We start from the raw sequence: 20,464 nt of genomic DNA on the forward strand, positions 1-20,464 counted from the left end.
TGGATTATATCATGACGTTGATTTCACACAACGTTTGCAGGCACCGTAGAGTCACATCGGGGAGTCGATTTCATTGGATGATTAATTAATCTCAACGTCGATAAAGCTTAATCGGGTGTCAAGGAGAGTTCAACCAGAGAATGCTAGGCGACTTGTATGGAGAATATCGATCAATACTTAATAGCTAGACTTAACCTGTCTAAAACTCTAATTCTAACGGTAAAATTTTGATATATATATATATATATATATATATATATATATATATATATATATATATATATATATATATATATATATATATATATATATATATATATATATATATATATATATATATATATATATGTTACTTCCCAAAAGCTGTCAGATTTGTCTTCTTGTGTTTAACACTCGTTTGAGCTATCAAAACCACACATTTTTATCAACAATTGCACTTCACTTTTATACCTTTATAACAGTGACCCAAGATCGATAGCAACGGCTGTATCTTTTTTGATACTTTGGAAGAAAATATCCCCCTACATCTTCAAGTCCATTGTAATATTTATCACATGTCATTTTCACGGATCCTTCCTCATTGCTACACTTTTGTTTCAAGAGATGTTACTAATTGTGTTTAGCGTACATAAGAAGTAAAGTGAGAATAGACGCCTTCTCAAATTTTTTGTCTGCCTCAACGAGTTAACCAAGAAAAAGTGGCGTTAAATTATTTCGATCCACAACTTGAAACATGTCGGTGTATATTGACTTCGCTAAATAAATCAATATTCGACTCGGTGAGGCGTGAAGGGAAAGTTGCACAGGTCGACGTGAAAGAAATGGATGACAGATTGGATATGGTTTTATATAGCCCCGTGTAACGAATCGTAGAATTTAAATTATATATATATATATATATATATATATATATATATATATATATATAATATATATATATATATATATATATATATATATATATATATATATATATATATATATATACTCAATATAGTCATTGGACCTTTTTTAAATACTTGTTGCAATGTGTCGTCATATACCCTTATCTTGTCATTTCAGAGAATTGTGGCTTTTATCAGTATGCTAGGTGGTCCGAGCGTTCTTCAGATGATGGTTCATCACGCAATGTGTAGTAGCTAGATACTTCTTGTACAGTATCGGTAAGTATGGCACTTGGTATATGTATTTCTCTTTGGCTGTACTGATTTCTTCAGTCTTTTCCCCCATTGAAACGGTATTGCTAGCTCACGTTGAGCCGAGGTGTTACTGTGTCTGAGATGGATGAGCGTGTTGTTCCCACTAGTATGGTCGATTTGTGACAATCGTTGGTGAGCAATGATGAATTGCGATCACCTTGCGTTCTCAACTGACTGTTGTAGAATTTGGAGGGATTATGCACATTACATCGTCAAGCAGGTACACTGGTAGGGATTGCATTCTGTTCATATCTAACACAGTCAGTCATTAAAATATGCTGAAGAATGCTAAACCAAACTCTAAAAATGCCGTGAAGTCATGAAATTACCTTGCGTGACGTGAAAAGATGGGGAGAGCGACCGCATTTTGCTCAAATTAACAACTAATGTTCGAGTATTAGGTAATTAGAAACACGGAATCCTACTTCACTCGCACCAGGAGTCCTTTGTAAGCGACTGAGTGAAAAAGAGCATTCGTTAAACACTATTCATAAGCATTCATGTCACGGATAAGCCCACCGTGCATTGCGCCGACTTCGTGTTTCGTTTCTCCCTCTCCCACTCGCTGTGATTTGCTCCCATGCAGCTCACAGGGGCCACTTCAAAGTTCCGAACTAATCAATTCATCAACGGCGCTCGCATGGTGCTGTATTCGAAATCTCACAAAATCGCCGTCAGCTGAATGCCAATCATAAAGCCGAGGTCGTATGGCGAACACCCTGGGGCTGCATTTTATTGAACGGTAATCAAAAGGCCCGCGAGAACTTATATGGATATCTGGCGTTCTGTCTGCGTATAGCATATCAACTGACAGGGGAACAATATCAAAAATCTGGAAGAATTGATCATATCTTTAATGGCCACAAAGGGAATTTTTTTTTTCGTGGACTGACACTCAAAATGTCTCGTCACATTTTTTGTAGGTCTACACAATATTTTACCCTCAGCTGGAGTTCAGTACCATCTTTGCTAAAACTAGAATCATGTTTTGAACTAATTTCTTGAAACTCAAATTGTGTTTACAAATGTTCCCAAGACGCTGTCTTTTATTCGCATTACTGTGAATAATCTTGTCTACCACCATCGATCTACAGCTTGAGTTGAAGTTATTTGAACGTTTCGTTTAAAGTTTACGCTTAAACTAAAAAAACTGGAAGAAAATTAAAAACAAAACTGATATCAAGTCAAAAATTGTGGACATAATGACTGACTGTTTAGAGATTCTGTATTTCTCAGTCCTACACCCCGCAGCGCTAACACGGTGCATGGAATCCTTGCAAGTCATTTAGCAAAAATAACTTGTGCTCTACAGACAGAAGTTCCGTACAGGGGAAATTGTAAAAAAGTATTATCCAAGAGTAGCAATGAATAATGACGGCGAAAAAATTCAGACAGCAATAGCGACAGATAAGTCGAGTCTCCTGATATGATTTGCGTCAAGAAACTTCTGTCCATACCCTTTACTGTTCTAAATAACACAGTGATTTGTTTGACGTTTTCGTAATGTAGGCGGCGAGTACAAACAGATAATGCCCTCAGATACAGAGATCGTGACCTTTCCTATTCGGGGCTGACTGTGTAACTTCCGTGTCGTTAATGTCAAAGGGAAGAGTGATATTTAGACATACTTCAAGCTTTCTTAGTCCTATGGCTCATCGTACTTCAATAAACTATCTGAAGTGTCCCTCTGAAGTCTGCGTTGACAAATCTATGATTGCGGAACGTGCTTTGGGAACCGTGAATTAAACGTTTCAGTTTTGACTTTGACTTATTTATATCGTCTTTAGAGAACACCGTCTACCGTAGGTAGTAAAATGTATATTGAGGTATGGATGTAGGTAAACGTGCCGGTGATATATAGAAGACAAAATGTATACTTTGTTGAAATTGTGGAGATATGGTGAAATGTCGTGGCAGCAAGGTCTGATATTCGTGGCAGTGTCACAGTACCTGATGATTGGAAAGTTAAAAACTGTATGGTCATGAAATGTCTAGTTTACCAATGTGTTACATAAAATATCTTCAGATATAAAAAGAGCGGTTCAGTATGTGTGTTAACTTCTATATAGAAGATACGTTTGCAATAACATAGTGGGCATTTTATTACGTAAATTGTGCACAGAGAAGTGACGTATCTGATTTCCTGTCGCCCATGGATTCTCTATCTTCTTCATCATTACATAAAGGGACATTGTTTTCTGACAATGGGCAACGTAATAGCTAATTTCGAGACTTGCAAATCTCTCATCTAGAAATGCTTCTCAAATTCTATCCCTTTATATGCTTGTCGATGTTGTCGGTTAGGTTCTCAGGGTTTACATGCTTGATCGTAGGCGATAAAAGCAAAATATTTCGGTTGACTGGTATTTGCATAACGTTCATGTATCTCGATGCGAGTTTTGTTCTAAAGAGAAATGGCTCGCCGTGAATAAAATATCGTCTTACCTTGCCAGGAATCGTTCGTTCTGCAAGGACACAAATGTCGACTTCATTTCAGGCAGGTTGCAGACTCAAAACCGCACCCGATTCTGAAGTGTTAGAAAGTGGATCGACCAGATAACTCTTCTCTCTGTATCTATGAGGAGACAGTGAAACCCATGAAGCGAACCATGAGGAGTTTGCGATGAGTGATTTTTTTTTATTAAAGTGCCTGGAATGTGTTGATACTTCAGTAACATGCCGCCATAATTGAACAGCGCATTTCTGTCTGTCCTTTTTAATTAAGGAAATCGACGAAAGCTTTCCTTTTAATAACTAGATAACTCGCGCCTACGTCACGAAGGAGTGAAAAAGACTAACGCAAGCAATAGTTCTGCGTGCGACAACTGTTTATATACCACTTACGCTTAGCAGCCATTAGTAACAGAACGCCGAGTAATTACACGTCTAGACTTAGCCTTTTTATGTGTTAATGGAACGAAATATTTGTAGAAACGTGTACGCGTTGTGTTTTCTGTGGTCGTCATGGGCAACTCTCACCCTCATTATATTATCTTAAAGACGAATCTTAATAGAATTTACGCAAGTCACGACAACTACTCGACGTCATAAAAATGTGGCAGAGCGCGGTACTAGAATCTTCGCCAAAGATCTTTTTACCGCCATTGCAAGATACGCCTTGAACTCAACCTATTTGGTGACACTATACCTTGAAAGTATTAAGACCCGCTTACATCGTGATCATTCATTCGCGTCCGTGTCACCTACCGACAAAAATCGCTCTGGTGAGGATATTTGATACTTTCTTCGAAACACGAAGAATCAGTTTTGAGATGACTTAGTTTTTAGTAGATTAACATATCTTTTGTCTTTGATTGTAACTCCCTTTCGTGTTCCACAACGTTCAGCAATAAACTCGTAAATGCATATTAGGTATGTGTTTGGCAGTTTTTTTATTTTTTTGCCGGAAACTGAGGGACTCTTTGCCATACAGTAATGTTAAAACCGCTGGTACAGTATTTTGGCAAGGAGGTTTAACCTGAAAATATGTACTGGAAAATAGTTGCTGTCACCGCTAGCTATGATCGATAATAACCATTAACTTGTCTACATGATCCTGCCTCTATACTCTTAAAAGGTCGGATAACTACGACACATGGGCGGTGAAAAACAATCATCTAGTTTTTATCTTCATGCAAGTTACATTGTATCCATGAGATAACCGCCGATAAAAAATCTGATTTGTAACATAGACAACGCTTGGCCAGAACATTGACCAAGTAGTTTTGCCAACATATTAATCAGTTGATCCATCGATCGATCAAGTCTTTACAACCACGTAAACATCACCTTCAATACTCACTTAGGGGGCTTTATATAAGCATATGTGAAACGAATTTACCAACAGCTTTATTAATATAAAAATGGACCGTCAAACTCATTACAGCCATGTGTACGTTACAGGGTTAGTGAAGTGCGCCATGATACATAGAATACAGGTTGGTTAATCTGTCAAAGTATGTTCAAATTAAATACTAACCGACATCCATGTTTTACTCAGACGAAAGGAGAAATAAATTTCATCTTCTAATGGTACTGGAAAAGGAATGCGATACGTGTAAAACATCAAATATGCGCGACACATATGATAGCATTCGCTGGGTTCCGATTTCTTCAAAAACAGCGTCGCCGATATGGGCGTTACAACATGTAGCAGATATCAGTTGGATTTCGTGTGCGGTTTCAATTTTCAGTTTACTCATTTAAAATCAACTACAGTGTATGGCCAGCTTTAGCCGTCTGCACTAACCGTGGGTGCTAAATTGAAAACGCAACGAAGACAACGATTTTTAAGGGACTCAAGCTGAAATGAACCAATATTGCTTTTAATGATCCTTGTGGTTCTCCTCCATAAAAGAGGAGAAAAGACTGGTCGTACCTCGTCCTGAGTGCGTCATACTGAGATTGCCTGAGTCGATTTTATGACACGGTGATAAAATGAAAGTGACAGTAACCTTTCCCGCTTATTTTATTAGACGTGCTTAAATATTTAGTTCGTTCAAATCAATGTATGGATGGATGGATGGGTGGATGATGGATAGATTAACCCATTGGATTAATGGATGGATGGATAGATGGATGGATGGATGGATGGATGGATGGATGGACGGATTGATGGCTGTATCTATGTACGCATGGACGCATCTATCTATCTATCTATCTATCTATCTATCTATCTATCTATCTATCTATCTATCTATCTATCTATCTATCTATCTATCTATCTATCTATCTATCTATCTATCTATCTATCTATCTATCTATCTATCTATCTATCTATCTATCTATCTATCTATCTATCTATCTATCTATCTATCTATCTATCTATCTATCTATCTATCTATCTATCTATCTATCTATCTATCTATCTATCTATCTATCTATCTATCTATCTATCTATCTATCTATCTATCTATCTATCTATCTATCTATCTATCTATCTATCTATCTATCTATCTATCTATCTATCTATCTATCTATCTTCTAAACACTGTTCTCCTTGAAAATTGCGGAGCATATTCGCGGGTCACTTACAATACACTTTTTTACATCTGCAAATATTACACAGACCGCACTAAATAGCCGTAGTTAAGCCAAGAACGGAGGAATTTATTTAATATAAACGTGAGACTACTTTATGCTTTGATTATTAAAAATTTTGTTTTTGAATAATCGTTCCTCCAGTACTCTGTTTACGTCCCGTTTGGAAAAACTGCCGTTGAAAAAAACGCATGCATTTATATTTTCAGCCAGATTAGTTTCGGACATTTGCTATCAGGTTTAATTTAAAAGGGTTTACGTCACCTCCATTACCGCTTCAGTTTTGAGCAGGGAATTTGTTTTCTAATGTCATGCAGGAAATCTGGTTTTTCGGCTTTAACCTTAAACGGAAGTAAGTTTGAACAAATCTTCAGCAAAAATTGCTCAGTTCCGACTTTGTCATGTTAGGCATGTTTCGAAATGAAATGTCTCCATTAAGACTTTCCTTGTGGCACTTAGTCGGAGGCTTAGCTATCTCGATTCAATTTGCCGGTGAAAATCACCCTCATCCTGGTTTTACGTCAACCGAGACGCTAGGTCGGCTCGAGTCGCGGTGAGCCGTACGTCTGAAACTCCATCGCTAAATCGAAGAATATTTTTTTCAAAATATGCGGTCAGGAGCTGTAAGCAAAACATTTCATAATCATATTCGTTATTAGGGAGAAATCAAACGTTGACTTGAAGAAAAAGTCCCCTATTATTTTTCAAGCGTAAACCAAATTCATGGTAAAGCATTCGACGCTGTGTAACTACGACTGTGTAAAGCGAGAACGAAATGTCCCTCACATATAATGCGTATGCTTACAATTTGTCTCACCCTACGCCCATGCAACAAAAAGGCGTTGCTTCGTAGACACAAGACCTTGCTGCCGTGTGCTGACACACAATCAGCAAATACAAAAAAGAGAACACGTACCCTAACTATGGGAAAAGGACATAGTATATACGTAATTGTATTAACCCGAACGCAGTAATAAGGAGCTTAAAAATAAGTACGACTGGCATTTATGTAGTAAATAATTTTTCAATACGAGAAATTGATAAATTATGTGTTCAGTGAAGTTATCCTATGGAATTATGGAGCACGATTCCGAGATTACAAAATCGTAATGCCATGCTGTTAACGACTTGATTAATTCAAGTATTTAGCAGTATTTCCAAGAAGCAGCTCAGCTATATGTGTTTGCATACCTACCTACCTACCTATATGAACTGTGTCTGTCTTTTTACCTACCTGTCTTAGTACCTACCAGTCTGTCTATCTATCTATCTATCTATCTATCTATTTATCTATCTATCTATCTATCTATCTATCTATCTATCTATCTATCTATCTATCTATCTATCTATCTATCTATCTATCTATCTATCTATCTATCTATCTATCTATCTATCTATCTATCTATCTATCTATCTATCTATCTATCTATCTATCTATCTATCTATCTATCTATCTATCTATCTATCTATCTATCTATCTATCTATCTATCTATCTATCTATCTATCTATCTATCTATCTATCTATCTATCTATCTATCTATCTATCTATCTATCTATCTATTATCTATCTATCTATCTATCTATCTATCTATCTATCTATCTATCTATCTATCTATCTATCTATCTATCTATCTATCTATCTGTCTATTTTTCCGGCCGGCTCTAGCTGTATGCGTGAGTCTGTGTATCTGTTGATGTTTGGGTGGATGTATGGATGTATGTATGTATGGATGGATGGATTTATGGATGGATAGATGGATGGATTGATGGATGGATGGATGGATGGATGGATAGATGGATGGATGGATAGATGGATGGATGGATGGATGGATGGATATAGGTTCGTATTATGCCAACAAAACCCATGTCTATAGGACCATCAACCATCTTGTAAGTTACCCCTGCTCACATCAGTATCCGTGTACCATTGATCTCAATATACTTCTTTTCATTTAATTAGAGGCAAGTTAGAGCTTGTTATAACTTCCTTTCAGAGAATGACTCAGCTGAGTTACATGTAGAGAGTATCGAGTGTGTTCTGCTTCTGTCAACACGAATTGTACATAATCAAAGGATACCGATGACTTACAAATTACTTTCATGCCAAAGTTGATCATTGTGTGTACGGAGGTCAAGCCAACTTCACCTAAATTATATTAAATTTAAAAAACAAACAAAGAGAAACAAACAAACAAAAATTCAACAACAACAATCCACACGACGTTCTCACTATATAATTCGCAGTACAATCAAACATCGAAAGAGCCGGTAGTGAACAACGTGCGCCGCACAATTCATCTAAATTAATGTCTGCCATCTTCATTCACATTTCGATTGGAAACGCGTAAACGGGACACCATTTGAACGGGGGCGAATGAAATGGTGACGCATATGTCGAAGTTCGGGGTGAAATCAATGTTTTACAAATCAACGGCAGAGATTGTTTTCCACAATGCCTTAGGGACATCTTAATCCGATTGCGTCACCCCTTCTCTCTCTCTCTCTCTCTCTCTCTCTCTCTCTCTCTCTCTCTCTCTCTCTCTCTCTCTCTCTCTCTCTCTCTCTCTCTCTCTTATGAAAAAAACACTAGCAGTCAATATGCAAAAGTAAAGTCATCCCTTTGCATTTCAAAACTTTGACAATTACCTTCTAAAGCAATACGTACAATAAAATGTTTGTATATACACATTCACAAACGCTCTCTCTCTCTCTCTCTCTCTCTCATTTATGTGATATATATATATATATATATATATATATATATATATATATATATATATATATATATATATATATATTGATTTTATGAATTTTAGCAATTTCACACTGATAAAACTGTCCTTATGGTCGCCTACACGTTGCTAAGGTAATCCGTCAAAGCTGTTAATAGCCTACTGGATTAATAAATCATAAAACCTGTGTGATATCATGGATAATGCAACAGTTCGCACCATGCCGTCAATGTATCGTGGTTGCCAGGTAATGTGTGGTTACCGATAGAGACCAATGCTGACAGATTATTCATGGACGCTACATCTCTGGCAAATTTTTTCATATCAAAAATTGTGTTTTTTAAAATATGGTTATAATTATTAATACAACATGAGCTGCAAAATGATATTAATATCACAGATAGATTCTCTGTGATGGAAAAGTGTTACTTGAAGCGACAGGCTGCGCTGGGACTCTGTGAACATTTTAGATAATACCATATATTTACCACATTTGGTGTCAGTACGTTTTTAATTTTTTATGCCAGCCGTCATTTACTGAATGACACTTAATGAGCACCGAATGGAGTTGCTATGTCGCTTTTCCTTGCTTCACCGCCTCTTTTATTTCCGCCAAAAACGACTTCAACTTTACAATAAAACGAAATGACACGGGTCATCAACGGCCATCATTCAAATATTCACATATCGTTAATTGCCTTCACTTGTTTATTTCAACATATCGTCATAGCTGCAAATGCTCGAACATAACTAAAGGCCGATCCCTTATGCTCAGTGTCTAGAGTGTTACGGTAAGTAACATATATTTTCTATTCTGCTTTTGGTTTCTTGACTGAAATTCTGTCAGTGTTCGCCGTGAAGCCATCTGTCGAGACGTGTAAGTGTGTGCCGTGTCCCGGTGTCTGATATCATTGGCAACATATGCGGGCTAAAGACATAACAATGAGTGAACGGGTAGGCTTTCCCATAATCATGTATTTTGGCGAACGGTTGAAGTGTAAGCGACTGCGGATGGTGAGGTCGACGCTCGATGTTTCCTTTGGTATAGGTTTACGTAATTTTTACACTCGACAAAGGAAATTCATAGGTTTACCCTGGAAGCATAAATTCCGATAGATGTAAATACAATTGTAATTATGTCCCGAGATGTAAGGAGAATCGAGTCCAGGATGAGCGAACGTTTTGTATCTTTGTTTACGCAGCAACATAGTTACAATGCAATAATGAAGCTAGGCAGAATTGATAATCAGGCTGGGACAACGCTAAAAGCTATAACCCCACCCCCACCCCCAAACCCATTTCCACCTCAGACGCGTTTATAGGTAAACACTTGTAGCTAACATGAGAAAACAGAACGCTCAACCACTAATATTTTTATAATGGTATTGGTTTCGCCATGATAACCGGAATATAATCGCATTATTTGAACATCTCGTTTTCAACTGTTACCAGATACTCAGGTCCTTTCGGAGCTGCTATAAAGATTGTTAATTGACTATATTTTAGAAATACAACAATCTATTTCCTTAAAGCACCAAGGGTAATGGCAATTTTGTGAGCTATAGTCATCCACAGCGTACGCGTTTTAGACGTAAAATGACGTTTTGTGACAGGGTTTTAATTCAGTGATTGTTTTATATGAACACAGTCTCGGAATAGACCGCTCATTTACGAAACTGTACGGATACAGCTGTCGATAAATGTGTTAGTCGGCTGTATGAACCTATAACATTTGAAGCAACACGTGGTTGTATGATTTCTTTATTTTTACTGCATTCAGTCGCGTTTGTGCAACTTCTACGCCGTTGAGTATCTGACGTTTTGTTTTCGCGTACCCAATGACGCAGAAACTCGTGACATTTCGGCTAGTACGCGCATATGAAAATGTACATATTCCCTTCTCCAAACGTGTCTGGTAATCTCCCAAAAAATGTCCACTTATGTGTAACACTGAGACAGTCTATAATGAATGCAGTGGTAGACAAAATAATGCCCTTAAATGCTAAATACACGTAGCCAATGATGAATCGACCAGCGTTGAATGAGAGAAAACTCACAATGTTCGTCTTTGAGTCCGTTCTAGTTTTGGAAAGTGGCATGAACTGTAGATTGAACACTGTGTGCATAATCGAAGTACCTTTTGACACGACTAAAGATTACAAGGTCAGAACTGAATATTCTATGGATCACCATAATTCTAAGGGGCCAAGTTGTTTTGTAAAGCCAAGGAGATCCATCCAGCAACCTGATTTATTTCTCGCAATAAAATTTGGCCCAATATTTTTTGATGTACCGTATAAACTCTAAATTCTGTATTCCGTTTTTTTGGACGTTCATTTTTTATTATACTTTTTGATTGACAACCTTTGGATATGATATCTTCGATATTTATTGTCCCGTTTGCTGACCTTTAAGACACCTCGTTTTCAGTCAGCAAGAGGCACGGTGGCAGAAGGCTTAAAGTTTGTTTACTTCTTTGATACGTACACTTCGAAGCCAAAGAGTTTTCTGCCAACAAATCTACAAATCTTGTAGAAAGGTTTATACATAACATTCAGAGGTCCGTTCTCGAGTTACTTTCGTCGGCGATTCGAGCAAAGCGAAGTGATAGGCTGTGTTAAATGGAATTCTCAGAAAGATTGAATAAAGAACAAAGTCCATTTCTTCCCATTTAGCCAAGGTAATATCGGATTGTACCGACACTCAAACGAAATGTCGATCTGCACATTTCAACTAAATTGACTGAAATTACATTGTTCTAATGACAAATAACGATTGCGTAAAAATAATCCCAGTCCGGGGTCGACTTTTCAATATCACTTTCTGTCAGAAAAAAAAAAAAAATCGACTGCACTTGTCTTATATCCATTTCTGCAGCAATCTCGCGATCTTGATTGAAGCTGTATGCTGTTAAAGAAACTTCATATCACATTTCTCCCCCTCCTGCAAATAGCCAATTACCAGGAGGTCTTAAAGTCTTAGGTAACCGCACACAGCTGCGTTCCTCTCCGCGGCTCTGTGTCGTGCAGGGAATTTACGGCTTAATTGGGCCGCTGAAGCTATCGATGTCAAGGTGTGATTGCGTTTGTATTACCCACAAATTGAATTATTGATCCAATCCCCAGGTGATTTTATTCTCTTTTTACAACCTTCCCCAGGCGTTGAAGTAAAACCATTCCCCCGTCTTGAAGGGGGTTTTCACATTTGCACGGACTCAGAGGCAATATATCGTGCCGTGTTTGGAGATAAACAATTCCGAAATTCAACAGGTGAAGTTGATTTAAGTCATGCGATGAAATAGGTATGGCTGTGCATTTGTTTTTTGTTGCTTGGGAACGCCCTGATTCACACGTCACTATTCACTATTATCTTCACTATATATGTTAGACTGGCCTACCAGTCGCTTATCCTTTCTTGGCGGTTACTGTCTGGAAAATGTGGGTTTCGCTTTAACTCCGCCATCTAAGCGACAGTCTGCCCAAATATATTCAATTCGGAGACCACCTCACCGTCAAGGCGACAGTCTGCTGAAGGTGATTCCTTCAATTAGATTTGCTTTAGTTTGCCCACAGACTTGTGGCAAATCTATATTACAGTATTAATACATAAAGTAATTGTTGTCCTCACATGACCTTTAATCAACCGCCAACATGCACATTATGATCGCCGTGTGATCTCCTTTCTAAAATTCAATTCCTTTCTGCCTTTCCTCAATCGCTAAAGGAGTCAGTTTTAAATTCGCTATTTTTTTTTCGGGGAAAAATACCGTAAAAGTCTTTTACCATGAGACAAATTATAAGAACATTTGTCTTTCCTTACGTACCGAAGTTCTCCAAGTCAGCGTCCTTCGCACACAGTTGTACCGCTTTCGTGAACGCAGTGATACCGAGAGGAGAAAAGAGTGCCCTATCCCGTTGTATTTCCCTGGGATGGGCATCTCTACTCCACAAGTATTCTCACAAGGATTAAATGCTCCTCGAAACAATAGGTTTCAATTTCAAAACAACTTTAACACATGCTTTTTAAAAATCAAGAATAAAAATTAGGGCTCAGAGCGCAAAGTTTTGGATCAGAAAAGGAACTATTAAAAGTTATAGAGATTTCAAAATTTACGGTGTTTTACATCCGGTGTTAACACTCGGATGGGAATTACATTTTCAACTTTCACACTAAAAGACTGTGAAACATCGTTTATTAAAGGAGCTTCAACATCAGGAAATTGTTGACAAAAAGTGTCCGAAAAGAACTGTACCCGAGGTCCAATTCTATCTTAAGTTTTATTTCGACCTCAAACGCTTGTGCTCATCAGAGCCTGATGATTCCAAGAAATTTAAGCTCAAGACATGAAAGCGAGAACTTTCAGGACAAGAAAGTGATAGCAATCTTTTGTTATTTTCAATAGACGCTTGGCTTGTTTTTGGCAGCAGTCACTGGCAAATGCCACCACCCAATGTTCAACTCAGCAGTCTGCAGAGTCTATCATTTCAATTTTGCGAATCATCTCATCACCACTGATGCCAAAATCTTCTGAAGTTTATATCTCCAATTTTAATTCTCTGTTTTAATATTTAAATTCCTACAGAATTTGGGCAGGTGCAAGTCTATATTTTCAAGTGGAGAGACAACCTTTTCTTATTCTTATATCTAGATGTCGCTTATCTGTATTTAATATTATTGTTGCCCACCACCGCGCTCCGTTAAAGATTGCCGTCGTTACATGGCTCTATTTTGTTAAATGTTGATCAAGTGAGCAGAGGTTTTTGTTACCGTAGGTCCGTCGTTCTCTGTGTTCACGAAGCTAATAGTGCCTGTTGCAGTCTAGGTGATCTCATCGATGTGGTGATCACACAGTAGTGCAACTTTGTCAGGGAAAAAACTTTCTGTTCCCGTAGACATCTGGGTATTGGTAAAGCGGGCTGATGCAGGTGTACATAATGTGATTCTGTGTTATTTGATTTTTGGTATTCAGACTACTTGGCCAGGTCTCTTTGCAGTGTTTCACAGCATACCATCACTTGTTCACAAAGTACGACTGCGCAGTAATGTGGGCGTTATGCATGGCGTACATGTATCTGGAGGGTATGATCTGTATCAGATATGCCATACACGTAACGAACGTCGACGCATAGTCGTACTTTGCGTAGATTATCCTTCTTTGTGCCACGTTTTATTGTCGACTGTTGATCCAGCAGTCTATCTACTTGCAGTTATCGTGTCGTATTAGCATAGGAACGAAAATCTCGACGTGAAATTCATAGCACTGAATAGAGACCGTGTTTCTCGAACCTTGCTACCTGATTTCGTCAGAAAATGGACGACATGTTGTACGCTCGGCTTCTTGCACGCAGTCCAAAGGAATGCCTTTGCTGTTGTAGATTGCCATATGCATAGCTCTACAAATTTTTGTCAGTAGAAATATTGTTTAATTCTAATTCAAGTCTGAGCACTGCATAACATTTTACTTGAAAGACATTGATAACACTGAGCCAGCAAAATAAAGGAAAATAATTAAATGCATCTTCAAAGCTAGTGTAGTCCTTTTTAATGTCCAATGCGTATGCCATCAATATCATGCAGAATGCGCCATATGTTGCCGGCATGCAATTTGTCCCCTCCAATTTTTAATTATCTGCGTATTCTTTACGCTATACGATCGTATCGCGTTTTAACCTTTGCGAACCTGGCTATCAGTTCGACATCGACACTGATGCACACCATAATGCAACTGCGTAATTTAAAACATAACTAAATATCCGCGGTGCATTTATACATGAATATCTTTATCCCTGTGCGACGTGATCTCAGTTGCTAGGCAGAGACAGCAGAGAGACAGGCAGAATGTAAGAAAGATAGACAGGCAAAAAGGACAGATGGAAGATGCAGGCTAATGACACACAAAGACATAGAGGGACAGACAGACGGAGAAAGATAGAGACAATCGTGGTGACTAGCTGACAAAGAAGCAGAAAGGGGATGAGACACTCTGCGGTAAGAAAAGAAACTTTAAGAGTTCGTTAGGTCAGCAGAACGCCCTCTGTGGATTCTTACTGTTAGCTTTTTTATCGCGTTCTTAATTGTCGCAGGTTCGGGTTCGGCTATTTGATGAGCTCGGCCTCTCTATTTTACTAGTGAGAGTATCCGCATAATACAAGATTATTAATTGTTTTCTCTTTTTGTTGTGAGACGAAAATTATTATGGCATCTATTGTAAAAGACAAACCAAGCGTTGATCCAGCCTTTGTTGTATCTCACGCATCTTCTGACGACATTTTAATAACATATAAATGCTGTTGTGTTTTTGAATGATGTTTTGATAACTTTTATTGATTCAACAATAGCTGGAACTATCGTTACCTTGATATGGTTAATGATTTAAGCTTTGTGTAGATGTAGCTTACTTCATTTTCTTCCAATTACTATGGTTGTAATACATTTTCACAGCTAGATGTATTGTTTGCATAATAAGAAGCAAGGAGAAAACTCCATTTAAGCTTTCGAAATAATGATATTCCTGAATTAATGAGGTTGGCAGGTCGTAGGAAGATGGTATATGTTTGTGCAGCGTGCATACCTGTTCAACACTGGTATCTTTTAGAACTGACGCTAGGTTTGTAGCAATACATACGGCAATTGATAAATAGGTAGGAAACGTACGGACTTTAATTGGGTTTGGATACAAATGAGGCTATGGCCTTCAGTTGCGACACTTGCCAGACTCCTCTTTGCCAAAAATGACAACACATATCCTTCGCCGAACTTGATTGTACGTTGATTTCTTTCGCAGAGTTGAACCAGACATTTTGTATACAAACAGGCATTTTGTTTTTACATGCATGGACTTTGCATAAATTTGTATCCTATGCGCCTGTATACACACATATTCGCCTAAAATGACTCGGGTTAGCATATGCAGTCTAATCACGTGGTGGTAGAGTCGTTAGGTTGGAGAAATAGCCTCTTTTCGATTCCGAAGAACCAAAAGTTTTAAACTCCGTCACCTTCAAACTACACAACATTTGCTAAATCCTTTGATGTAGAACCATCACTTCGGAGAATTCTATTATACGCATGACGTGGAGCGACATGAAAGTGCAGTTTTACGCAAGCCTTGCTTCCAAGTACCAAGGTACTTTACGATTCGTTGAACAGTTTTATCTCTGCTCGTTGAAACGCATGAGTTCATTTTTGACGTTAAAAGCGAATTTTAATTATAGCACACATCATAAACGCAGCTCAGCTTGAGGCATAAAAGAGGGCATTTCAAATTGACAAGCTCAGGAAATTAGGAATAGATACAAAAGTTGACAAGCGCAATAGCATCCTTCAAGATACACAATATCTAAACAAAATGATACCGTACGTGACATCCTGTTTCGAGTTCCCAAAATGTATGTTTTATGATGAGGGATAGCCGTCCGTGGTTTCTATTCTCCACTTTGAATGAGTGTGTTATAGATGTACTACAAACAGTGTTTTACGATGAATATTTACAACTGTGCCTCTTTATATCATACATAAATCATACTTTGTCCCAGCAAAACTGTGAATATCGTAAAAACAATTCTGTTCCATTAGTGCTGGCAATATTTGTCAGTCCCCCGGAGGATATCTAGAAGAGACCTTTCTGAACGTTTCTAAAACATTTTTAAAGTCAGAACTCAACCGGGTTTTATAATTAAGGACACGAAATCGTAAGGATTCAGTTGAATTTGATGTTTCAAGATGTATCAAGGGCCGTAAAATATATGTACAATATGTAATGGTCTAATTATGTTCTCGATACCCTTGATTATTTAATCAAATGACATTAATCTGAAAATAAACAAACAAGCAAGAGAAATATAACAACCTCACCTGCTTGGCTCTACACAATTTTTCACTGAAAATAGTGGTCAGGGTGACAGACATACAGAACAGATGCCTACCAACCGAATCAATCAATAGGTCGATCCCTATACTAATGTTGACGCCACCATCTCCTAACTAAAACTCCTTGCCCACCTCCTTCCCTTCCCCTTCCTCTCTCTCTCCCCTGAAGATGATAGTTTGCTTTACCTCCCACTTTATCACAGTTACAGAAAGAACAGAGTAAAATTGATTTTTTAAAGTCAACCGCTCACTGCACGACACGTTAGCAAAAAGTTACACGTAAAAGTCGTTCCTTTCACTTATTGGTTTAATGAATGTGAGTCTCTCGTTCCGTACTCTATCGAAGGCGCATATTTTCGTAATTAGTATGTCTTAAGAGTTACGGTAGGGCATTATCAAAGTCTGTTAAAGATAAACTCGTTTCATGGCTTTACGAGCTGAAGGAAGTAGGATCTACGTACAGTTTATTTTTATTAAATGAGAAAGTGGTTACCTATTTCGTATGCTGTAATTATAGTTTTGCCAGAGACGTGTCCCCATCTCGAGATTTCGATTAACGAGGTTTATATATTGAAAGTCTAAATACATATTGTCTATTTCGTCCTTTCTCAACATTCTTGTCTCTCCCTAATCACTGGATCTTGACTAGCATAAAGGATATCCCTCCATTGGACATTACCTTCTTTATAAAAATGGCAAAACGAAGTTATGAAGCTTTTAAATTTGATTCAACAATTGATACGGCCTGGTAATGGACAGCAAATTGCGATTACACAAATTAAAGTATGGGTGATAATCATTTATGATCACCCGCCAAATCCTGGGGGAATTATAGTTATGAGGGTGTGTAGAGTCAGTCTGTTGTATTTATGCATGAGCACGGAGAGATAATGGATTGCAGTCTAGTGGAATTACCGGAAGCTGTTTCAGCTAACGGAGGTTGTAAAGTAGTCATGTATTTTGGCCCTTAATTGTAATTCTAGACGAAATTGCTGTATCTGCATTTCTGCAATATGATTTTTTTAAAGCGGTGTTGTTGACTTTGGATGTAGTTGAGGGTATTCATACATACAAATTCCTTTCTAGTAACAAGGCATTATATTGTCTGTTAATTGGAATGCATTTCTTTGGTGTGTACGGACGACCATCCAAAACACCTTCATGATAGATAGAAAAAAATATGCCAAGAACAAGGACTGCCAGCGTAAACAGCGATTTTTGTCGCAATATCTACAATTTTTATTTTGTTAATTTTGTATTGGCGTCACGACATATCCGCTCCAACGGCAAGAGGAATGAACCTTCGACATTCCAATGAAAAAACACTGCGGGTACATTTTGTGATTTCCAAATGAATGTATTCATGCATTAGCCGATGATATGTAAAGTTTGCTGACTACGTACAAAAGGGGAAAAAGGTAATGATAAAACTACAACTCTTATAAGCCGTTTAAAACCTCTTAGGAATGGTATTGAAGATCTTCTTCTTAGTCCCCTCGCTCTTCTGCATGACTTTGTTTACCTTGCAGAATTTGACCCTTTTAAATAATCATGTGTCAGCGGTTTCATCCAAGTGAATGTCCCATTCTTTAAGGTAGATCGCGTCTCAGGGGACAGATATTCGGACTCTTAAACTTTTACAATTATTTTCTGATCAACCACTTGTGGGGGTTCATTTTGAAGCTTTGGAAAAGAAAAACTTTTAATAGGTTTTTCGAAATGGGTTTTTCGAGAGTTAAACACAGGGATGGCGACCATTTTGAATTTGAAATATCGGTAAATCTTGGGTAATTTGTTTCTCTAGTACTAAAATTTGCACGGTGACCCCTGATTTTTTTCTTGATTTTGAAAGAGAACGGTTGAAAGATTCCTTAAATAAAGTTTGAGCAAAAGTTTAAGTCTTTCACTTTCGAGACGCATACTATCTTAAAAAAAGAGCACAACTCGCTTCCACTAAGTTGGTTCTGTGGTTATTGTGAATTTTGCAAATGTTCAAAACGTGATTTGCAGTCCCTTCCAATACTTATGCTACCTCTTAAGGCGGATTAAGTTTAAGAGCGAAAATTCTTGTTTGAAGGTTTTAATCCGTCATTTTATTCCTGTAGGCACTTCTCTTAATTGAAAAATAAATATGCGGAAACTCAGCCCCGGAATTAATGACGTATTATTTAAATGATGACTTCAAAAAAATATACACATCAATCAAAAAGAAAGTTCTAGACACTGCAATTATATTTATTTTTCATTGTTTTCTTTATCATTACCAATAAATAAGAGTTGTCAAGTGTGACGACGTAGGCAATATCACTACTGTATACTGCATTGAAAGTAATTTCCCCAACTTGGTGATTTAAATTTAATCTCATGATCCTAGTAACCCTTCTCCGAAGTATACGCCATTTTATATCTTTTTATACACCACATCTTGCAGAATATTGGTCTCAGTAGTGGCAGATAGCTTACCCCGATTAGTAAATTGGATATGCAAGTCCCTTGAGATCCGGGGTGAGTTTGAAGTCTCCTGTTAATAATTAATCAAGCCATTTAATTATTCAAAACTCCATTTATCACCATACTTGCTGTACATCTTTTTATAGTTGTACGCACCGATAGTTATGTCGCCTCCCAACTATCCGCCACCTACCAAACACCCCGCCCAGAGCAACCGTTCCATACCTATCGCCAATGAAACGAAACAAGCAACCGAGCCACCATAAGGTTTCTTTTGCAGACCACGATTCTCAGAGGACCTTGCATTTCCCCACATTGTGACATGCACCGTAGATTTACAACAATATTCAAATATGATGCAACTGTTACACTTGTTGTATAGTTTAAAACCTAGCACATTGTGCTAGAGAGCATCTAAAGCATACTTTTACCCTCCTTATGGGCAGTATCACCACTGAATGTCACTGAACGGCACATATGTCGCCGACGAGTCTTAAGAACCATATCGTAAAATTCGTATCACGCCGGAGATGGCGTATCATCCGCTTACAGATGCTTGAGAGACTGAAAGGGATGATAATTGAGCGGAACCATGGACTACCCGCTGTTGCTTTCATTGCGTTGAATTCTGTCAACGTGGGACTTGGAAGTAGACTTGTCGACGTCTTGGCGGAAGAAACAGCGAAGTTGATGCAAGGAAAGTGTGCCCTCTTGGGAACTAAACCTTCTCAGATTTCCCGTTGCTCGGGTGTAATGGAAGGATTTCGAGCGAGAACACTGTGAATTAATAAAATTTAACGCAGGAAATGCATCTCCCCCGTCGACTTGATGCTCTAAAGAATATTTTATAGCTAACGAAAGACTCATGAAAAGCAGGCGCTTAGAAATGAGTTTGACGGCGGCTTTTCAGAGATACTAGCGGACAGAAAATTACTGAAGGACAAATATCACAAAATTAATATGGTACTTCAGTACTTATGCTAGCATGTGACTTTAAAATTCCGACACGAAAGAGATCGCAAAATGTAGTTTTTGATTTAATAAAGAATTGCAAGTGGAATAAGGTGTTTGTCTAAGAACAGAGACTATTAGCCTTCAAGGCAATAATGCGATCAGGTTCCCATTGTGAAAATATTAAAACGAACCAATCCGGATGTTCTCTGTTGCCCATT

The 20,464-nt window shown here is 37.9% G+C and overlaps 1 protein-coding gene across 2 annotated transcripts in view; it reads left to right on the forward strand.

The window, feature by feature from the left end:
* The window catches only part of LOC139129934 (QRFP-like peptide receptor), a 45,887-nt gene that overhangs the window by 6,845 nt on the left and 18,578 nt on the right, over positions 1-20,464 (forward strand). The window contains exon 2 of one of the 2 annotated variants that reach the window (XM_070695629.1): positions 1,063-1,163. The gene's annotated coding sequence lies outside the window, so the exon portion shown is untranslated. Of the gene's footprint in view, positions 1-1,062; positions 1,164-9,670; positions 9,764-20,464 lie in introns of those variants that run through there. The other variant, XM_070695628.1, reaches the window with a different exon arrangement.

This window comes from Ptychodera flava, chromosome 3 (genome assembly GCF_041260155.1).
Source record: "Ptychodera flava strain L36383 chromosome 3, AS_Pfla_20210202, whole genome shotgun sequence".
Lineage (NCBI taxonomy): Eukaryota > Metazoa > Hemichordata > Enteropneusta > Ptychoderidae > Ptychodera > Ptychodera flava.